This window comes from Aegilops tauschii, chromosome 5 (assembly GCF_002575655.3).
Source record: "Aegilops tauschii subsp. strangulata cultivar AL8/78 chromosome 5, Aet v6.0, whole genome shotgun sequence".
NCBI lineage: Eukaryota > Viridiplantae > Streptophyta > Magnoliopsida > Poales > Poaceae > Aegilops > Aegilops tauschii.
In genome coordinates, this window is record NC_053039.3 from 570,185,436 (window position 1) to 570,194,642 (window position 9,207).

At 46.4% G+C, this 9,207-nt stretch overlaps 1 non-coding gene across 2 annotated transcripts; it reads left to right on the plus strand.

Moving 5' to 3' along the window:
• Positions 1-3,992: 3,992 nt before the first annotated feature.
• LOC109746939 (uncharacterized) lies at positions 3,993-8,341 on the plus strand. Of its 2 annotated transcripts, XR_006664789.2 has the most exons (4): positions 3,999-4,212; positions 4,374-4,676; positions 5,564-5,726; positions 6,636-8,341. It is a non-coding gene; the product is annotated as an uncharacterized protein (transcript). The 2 variants fall into 2 exon arrangements; XR_012183491.1 differs by lacking the exon at positions 4,374-4,676 and having other exon boundaries at positions 3,993-4,212.
• Positions 8,342-9,207: the final 866 nt, after the last annotated feature.

Here is a 9,207-nt window from a genome sequence, read left to right on the forward strand (position 1 = left end):
AAATTTTCCCTCTAGCGGAGTACCGAAGGAGCAATCTAGAAGTGTTCGGCCTTGATCACAAATATCTCTATGTGGTGGCGGCCAAAAAAACCTCTCAAACTTGTAGGCAAATTGAATACATAGGTATATACAATGTTTGCGATCGAATGACATTGGTGGAGGTGGATCCAACCCGCCCCAGCCTTAAGACGCGTGGGACGGAAAATGTCCCCTATGGGGCCTAAAATCCCTCATTTTGCAGGCCTTTGTCGTCCTATGACTTTTTCAAAGTTTTTTATGAGTCCGACAAATTTCCCGAAATCGCACCACCTCAAAAAGGGAATATGCCTTCTTGCATTTTATTAGTATGCTAGTCTAATTTTATTTAAAACATAGGAATTAAACATCAAAAGGAAACGGTACATTTTAGATGTATCCACTCCGCCCTCCCCGCACGTCGACTTCTACATGGTATGCGCCGCGCCACCTTCCTAGACGTCTAATGACATCATTCTCACACGGTCTTCGTCATGTTGTTGGGTTCTTGCTCATCGTGTTTATTGTTGGCAAAGAATGCCTCATGCTTGAGCTCGAGTAAAAAAACATGCGTTTTGTTCTACGGAGAGCAACCTGCAGGGGGGACACCCGGCCCATAGTTAGCTCAATTATGCATTGCACATGCATTCACGGTGGAACCACTTGTGCAAACGGTTGATAAGTGTATTAAATTTGTTTCAGGATTTCCGGCATGCGCCTTCAGTAGGAGAAGATGTTTCCTTTGATTACGAGGCGCCTACGGTGACTCCCATTTTCATTGCACACAACTTTCCCTATGTAGAAATAGCCTTTTAGAAAGAGCCACTAAATTAAATTCTCTTTTAGGCGAAGGAAGTATGACCTCAATCTTAAGATGATATGTTGGCTCAGTCTCTAACAGGTGCTCATAGGGGTGGGGTGTGTGTGCGCGTTCATAGGATGTATGCGCGTTTATATGAGCGATTGTATTTGCAAAGAGAGCCTTGGCTCAGTGGTTGGGCATGCGGTTGTGCAGCCTAACGCCCGAGTTCAATTCCTAGAATTGACAGGTGATGCACAGAGGCTTTCCCCATTTATTGAGGATCAAGTTTGATGTGTGGTGGAACTACTCATCAAAAAATATATTGATACTCATTTGAAAAAATTCTGAGGACCATGTTTATCTTGATACTCATACTAAAATGGCAGTATGCATTCCTAGTTGGTGCAGAAGCCGGGGAAGTGAAATTCTCCCCCAATTTTAGAGACTCACTCAAGAAGAGTTTTTTTGGCTCATTGGAGGCTCTCTAACGAACTTCCTAGCGCTCGCGTCGCTCTCCAGGAGGGGCGGCACGAGCGAACCCTAGCCGCCGCCGCCGCCCCGTACCTCGCCTCTGCAGCCCGCGGCCTGGCCGATGCCGGAGGAGGCCGACGGGCGAAGCCCACCTCGGAGGACGACAGCGGCAGGGCACTTTTCTCCTCGCGGCGGCGCGTTGCCCTGGACGGCGTGGCCCGCTTGCGGCGGAAGCCGGGGCGGTGGATCCAGTGGTGAACCTCTCATCAGCGCGGTGAGGAGGTTCTGCGTGGCTGACCGGGGTCGCACGCGAGGGATTGAGGTCGTCCGGACTGATCTCGCGTTGGCGCCTTCGTCTTCAGCCGGCGCGGTCAGGGCGGCGACCCTGGCGTGCGGCGGCGGCCGTTTCCCCCATGGCCGGTGGGTTGAGTCGTTAGCTTGCCTGGCCGGGTGTTGGGTGGCGGCGGTGGCTGCGGATCTGGCATCCCGGCTAGATCCGTCGTGGTTCGGCTATGGCCGGTCGGCGGCGCGTGATGGGGCCTGGGTGGGGCGGCCGGAGGTCCTCAACCGGCTTTCCGATGACACCATACGTCTACATGGCGAGGGTGTGCTCGGATCCAGTCAGCGGTGAGATCATGGTGGCGCTACTTCCGGTGAAAATCGCGCCGACTTCGGTCATGGCGGACGATGATGGCGTCCCCGACGCCCCCTGTTGAGGCATCGTCGTTGCAAACTGCGTCAACTTGATCGGGATGTTCTGGGGGAAACCCTAGATCTGGGTCTACCACATCGGACGATGACAGCGCCTTCGGTCGTGCTCCCTCCTGAGGGCATCGTTTTGGAGCAGGAGCTGGCTGGAGTGGACGAGGAGGAGCGGTGTTTCCTCTACCGCAAGGCCGACGACGGATCCCGGCGGCATGGCGCTGTGGAGTTTCGGCGGTGGGCGGGTGTGGATGGATACGTGCAGGATGGTGGCGTCGATGGCAGCTAGACCGGGCAAGGTTGATGCGGCAGTACAGTACTGAAGATGGAGTGGTGGCAGGTGGCTGCGGCGGCCTCATACCCGGCGGGTGTCCTGGTTGAGGAGTGCGTCGGACTGGTGGGTGCCCCATACCCGGCAGGCGTCCTGGTTGGGACCTCAGGTCTTAGATGTTAGGTTTGGCTGCGAGGTCTGTTTGGTATTAGGCCCAGACTATCAGCATCCTTTTATCAACTGGATAGGAGTAGCGACAGATGTTATCTAGAGAGTGGCTTTAGTCTTACTGCTGTATGACTTTGTAAGGTGTTGTATGGATAATTAATAAAGTGGCTGCATGCATCGTCCGGATACGGAGGCCGGGGGTCCTCCTCCATTTCAAAAAAATAATATTTGAATTGACACTATAGTACATTATCTAGTTGTATTATATATATGGCTAAGTCAAATTACTCAGCCCCACCACGATCTATTATTAAATCGCGGTTGTACATATCGATATTGTAGAAAGTACCGGCCGCCGATGGTTTGAGAAAGCAAACTGTTCAAGAAAAGAAAATGGGTACGTGTTAGTTGTTGGCACTTGCATGCAGTTGGCACCGCGTACGAACTCCTCCTTCCTCGCTCCTAGCTACTCCCTCCATAATACATTTCTTGACACTACACGCTAGTATGTTGCAAGTTGCATATGAGCGCCAGAGCTTCCTGCCGTTGGACCTCACCTCGGCCATGTCAGTCCTTGCTTAAAAAGGGTTTTTATAACAACTTCGTTTATTCCCGCTCAACGAACAAGAGTTTGAACATCTCGACCCACCACCATGGCAGCTGGCCTCGTGCCCAGCTTGTAATGCTTTCCGTCGGCAAGGAATTCTAGCCCACGTGACAGAGGTGGCTTGCACGCTATTTCCGCCGGTTTCCTCGTCTTGGGTAGAAGATTTGGCAGACGGATGAGCTAACAGCATATACGTGCCCCGATCGAGGCTGTGATCTAGTCACCGCCGGGGGCGGAAGCGTTGACGAGGGCCTTAGTTAATGGGGTGGCGACATGGACGTTTTGGGAAGAAACGGTGGCGATTGGTTCTGCATTTTAACTTTCAATATGGATTAGTCATTATTGGTTAACGTGCCAATCAGTTGCTGCCGCCTCCAATCTTCTGACCCCGAATATATTTTCTTAGGAAAACAGGGGCAGCGCCCCTTGGCACCATAGCAAGAAACCGTAATGACACTCTGACTCTGAATATTATTTTCGTATCCAAATTAAGCATAGCTTATATGATTAGATTAGATTCTTTGTGGTACAACCAGTTCATCCCGGTTTAAGTCCTAAATTGATTTGACATGAATGCTCGCATATTTTCTGAACCCCCTCGACCGCGAGTTGCTTGTATACATGTGTTCATAAAGGTAGGTGTGCGTGCATGCTGTGAGCGTCTGCGTATGTACTGCATTTTCAAAAAGGTTGTTATTCTAGCTATGAATATATGTCAGTTATAGGTGCATGCTGATTATACTGCTCCACTCAGAGAGAACGTGTAGCAGCCGTCTTACTCCCATCGTTTTTATTTACTCTTCATATTAGTTTTGTCTTATATCAAATTTTATAAAATTGACTATGTTTATACAAAGAAAACAATATAAAATTTACAATAACACTCCAATTGAATACGAAAGCCCGAATCGTCCTCAGACTACTCTTGTTATAAATGGACCTAGCTAGCGAACTTGCTTCGTCTTCCAACCTCTCTCATAATATGCACGCCAATTCATCATTTCCGCTGTCCAGCCTCCTTGAGAAGAAAACCATCTATACAAGCGTAGGAGCCGACCATCGGGGCTGAGATCAACGTATAGTCTAAGGGCTGAGTTTCTCAAGCCCCTACATCTACATAGGCAAGCATATCCATCGTTCTGTAGCGCGCAAGAGCATCGTCCATGTGATATATAGGTACGTGAGGTCTGGCCATGTACTCACTATGCTGTTTGTTCGTGAGCCCTCTTCCCTTGTACAGGGGGTGTGTTCTTAGTTCTTACTCCTTCATTCGTTTCATTCTAGCTAGCTGGCTATATATTACCTCTAGTCTTTTCTTCTCATTCATGCATATGCAGTTGTGACACAATAAAAGAAAACCCACACCAGAGGTAGTCGACATGATGATGGTCATTGGCAAACATCAGGACGGGTCTCAAGCAAGAGATTCAAAATTTCAGGACGTTCATATGAGGTCGTCGGATGTTCATAGAAGGCTCTGAATGAAATTGCTGTTGGTATATTCAGGTCACTGATGGCTCTTGTTGAGAGTCGTCTAAGATATATCACATGCTTTCATTGCGAGTTTTCCGTGGCTCATCAAAGACGGCCGGGGACCCAGTATAGATGTACTCATGACAAATGAGTTGCAGGTTGAATAGGTGATTTTAATTGGTTCAGGTGTTACTACAAAGCAATTCATGTAGAACCGTCTATGATCTAGAGCATATTTTTTTCAAGCTTGAAAAAGTTCTGAAAACTTTATACAGGTAAAAAAAAAGAAATTTGTTAAAAAAGCATCACAAGTTTTAAGTATTGTAACTAAACTATCTAGAAATCAAAATAAAAACTAAACTATCTACTTTGTTGTTTTTGCACCGGACATAAAATTGCTTGTTCTTTTATCATTTTGGATGAAAGTTCTATTAGGTAGCTTAGTATAAGACTGTTAAGAGGTTTACTAAGCATGAAAATATTAGTTATTATTTTCAGAAAATATTGAGTTTTCATCTGTGATGCACCAGAGGTCCTATCTATTATATGTAGGATTTTTTATCTTAAATTTGGACTGATAGAAATTTTTGACAAAAGTGATTTTATTGGCTCAAAATGGAGCGTCAAGAGGATACGAAACACAATGAGCACATCTGGTCTTTGCATAGCTATGATGCAGACCGCCAACACCAACGCACACACAAGAACACGCCATGTGGGGACTTTGTGGTCCCCATGCAAGTAAATCCAAAAGTTAGTTTCATGAACTTCAACTAAGTTTTGGATTTATTGGAATTTAAAAATCAAGATTCTCAATGTTTGAAATTTCTCGCCATTTCTTGCATGAGGACTAAACATGCACCCCGAGGCAACAAATAGCAAAGTCATATATGACCAAAGCTATGCATATGCTAGTAAAAAAAAAGAAATCGGATCCACAATGAGCAAACTACAACATTGACTACTCACATGCATGGATCATGTAGGAATCTTTTGCTTGATCGACGGTATGATTAATGCAGGGCTATCAATGATGAGTTTACTACCATTGCAGTGCCAGATTAGATCAACTACGTAGCCGCACCAAGTTGGCCCATCCATTGGCCAGCAGGCTGCGAAAACCTCTTCACACAAAGTCGATAATATTCAACCAATGGGGCGCCAGAAGCCAGTCAAGTCATGCGATGTGCACCCTCCAGTGCCACCAGGGTTCATCGGTAAGTCTATTGCGACTCTCTTCGACGTCCAAATTGTTAATGCTTGCAGCATTTATGTATATATATCTATATGTAGGCATGTATTTTCATTTTTGTAGAAAAAGGAAAACAAGCTAGATAGAGTGGGTCACAGAGCCCGTGCTCAACCTACAACCCACAAGAGCTGGACCGGGAGGTCGCAACGACCACCCATATGTTAATCAACCATATGTAAAGTTTGATCAAATTACTAATACGTTTTTGTGTGTGTTGTTCTTCCTTCCTGTTATGCTTTCATTCATTGAGTTTGACCTATCAGCCTAATCCATATTTCCAATATATTTTCCAAGCAAATATGGTGGTGTGGATAGTTGTCTCGGCGAGTCAAATTGTTTTCATCCGGAAGCGATGCATCCATCATTATTTCCTTCGGGTTCAGGACTTAATCGAGGATTTGCACAAAAAGTTGCAATCAAGTCTTTTCCTCATAGTAGACATATCCAAGGCCTTCGACCCAGTGAACTGATGCTACCTACTCTATGTGCTGCAGTCCCTAGGGTTTGGCCAGAAATTGCGAGGTTGGATCTCCATGTTGGTGTCCCTCCCACGTGCACCTCAACAGAGAGGCAGCTCCCCCCACCCACGGACCCACCCCACCTCGCCCCCTCTTTCCCAAGCAAGGGGGCTCCAGCAGAGACCCACTGTATAATTTATACATAAATATATTTCTAATCCAACGAGAATTCACGTAAATATTCAGGGTGGCATGCCGTGAATTTTCTATATATGTAGATTATCATAAATGTGTGTTTTTTTAGAACAGGCACAAGAACAATTTATTTGATACCCAGGCAGATCATAGTAATCCTACAGCTTAATTTGTATATACATTTATATTCTTATGATCTGAACATATATTTTTTATTTCAGAAAAGCTTGGGGTATCGGATGGAATATGCCTCATAGCAGTGACGTGCACACTGGCCAGCTGTCTCGTCAATTTCCAAGTGTCTCGATTAAGCGATGATGGTTTTACCAACAAAGAATATAGTGAGTTGGTAACCGGCACAATGGAGGTTGCCATCTGCGGCCCATATATAGTTGTGAAATCACACGAGTTCATGCCCAAATGGACGCCGGCTATGCTTGCGCCATTGAAGTCATGGATCACATGCGGTCCTAATGTCCAGATTTTCAGAGACACAGTCATTCTTGTGCTCATAGCTTACGTGATATTAGTGGACATCAGCTTGAGCTTCGTCTGGCTCGCCATCTTTCCAGTCATAGCTCTTGTTTTCATACGAGCGCTGCACCTCAAGTTCAATCGGCGTACAGGGGGCAGCAGTCGTAAAGTTAATCAAGGATCTTCTCTCGTCGTCGAGACTAAAATGACAACCATGGAGGTTGGGATCATAGTGGTGATGACACTGGGGGCGCTATTGGGTATGGACCAGCTTCCCGACCATGCAGCTGCCCGGTTCACCATCTCACAGTTCCTCCTGTTCCTAAGCTGCACGGTGGCGGCATTGACGCGCATGGTGATGAAGCTACCAGCTGGCGCCTCTCCGGGCATAGCACTGGCGACGGAGATGCTCCACAAGACCCTGCTTCTCCTCCTGCTGGCGACGGCGCACACGGCGGCCGCAGAGTGGCTGGGCGAGGATGCTGTTCTGCTATGCTTGCCGGAGGTCATTCCTGTGCTTCTCTGGTTCAGCCTCCACCTCGACCGTAAACCAGGCAGCAGCTCCATCATCAGCGTCAACAAGTTGAAACCATACAGAAATAGGCTCATCTTCCTCGGTGCAATGGTGGTAGCTCCTCCTTTTGCTTACCTGGCCAACTCCATGGATGAAGTTGGGCTCTCCGGCTGGTCTACGACATTCCAGGTGTCATGCGGCGTCTCAGGGATTCTGACCTACTACCTTGTGTTCATGCTAAGTCACTGGCCGAAGAAACAAGTAGCAGATGCTGGCAAGGATGGTGGGGCTTCCGGTATGCTCAAATTATGGGCATACGCTTTACTCATAGCGGCGGCTGCGTCCCTACTGCTCAAGTGTCTGGTTTCTGCCAGGCTTGGTCTGCAACTACCACTGCATGAAACGGTTATGTATGTTAGTAATGTTTTGGGTTTTAACTACTCAAATTAGTATATATATCAAATGTTGTGTTGTGTTTGTAAAATACACGGTGCTGTATGTGTGTACATACGTACATACATATATGGCGGCATGTATGTGTGTCAGTTTGCATGTTAATACTGGGGTCTTGGGTGCACACGGATCAATTAGCTAGTTAGTTAGTTGTGAAGGAACAAACTAGTGATGCATGTGTGCTTGCTAGCACTACCTAGTACTTGTACATGTTGCATGTGCGCGACTAGTATAGTTGGAAAGAGAGAGAGAAAGAGAGAGAGTTAGCTACCTGGATTGCTAAGCTAGTTATGTATACATTGTGTGATATTTGAAGACTGTATATACAATTAATTGGCAGTTTGTAACTTATTATAGCAAGAAGAAAACACACTATCCTTGCCTCCTTTAATTGTTTTTTTAAGTATTGACCGTAGAACCATTGTTCTATGGTATTTTCATATATTAAAAACAGCATAATATTTACAAAGGTAGCAAAAAAGAAAATTACAGGTTTGACCAATTCCTTTCTTTGGAAACATCAAAAACTGCCGGAACTGGTAGTGCTAAACTAGAAGATAGACCTCAGTCCAACTCCAGATAATTGGAATATAACTTGTCTTACTCTATGGCTCATGATCCTGAGATCCTGTTTCAACAAAAGCCCATTTCAATAGCTATTTCTGGAGGCAAAGCAGTAGCAACAAGTTGAATATCAGTGATAACAGAAGTACTTCGTCTTCTGTTGGCTATAATGGAATCCCGGCAGAGGAGGGCAAAGGTGCAATCCCAAAATGGACGCATAGTTCTCTCTTCATAGTGAGTGTTGCATAGAACACAGGATTAGGAAGGGAGCTAAAAGGATTTCCCCTGAAGTAGATTTCTGGTGTTCAATATGTTACGAAGCGAAATCCAGAAGAATATTTTGTATCTCAGAATTGGTGCACTCTTCCATAACTTCCTAAAAACAAGGACTCCAACTCTCAAGGTTGTATACATTTTAATAAGACTAAAATTCTGAGAATTCCAAGAGTAACTCCATCTTTCTTTGTCCTCAGAAAGAGTGTTGTACTGCACGAACTCTTGTAAGAGCTAGAGTTGTGCCTCTCCGACGTGCGACTGACGCAATCTTTAAATTGTGTGGCTACCTGCAGCTTTGGTGGCCGCTTAGCCGCCCCCAGGACCGGGACGTCATCACCACCCTCCTCTCCGATCTCCGCTCGATGGCGCTCCGCGTGGCTCCCCCGCTGCCGCCTCCTCCTCCTGAGCCTGACTAGACCGCCTGGCGGCTGTATGGCGTGTGTGTTTTGGGTTTAGGGCTTGTTGTGCTGTGCCCTCAGCATTGACCCTTTCTTGTACCTTTTGTTCCTGTG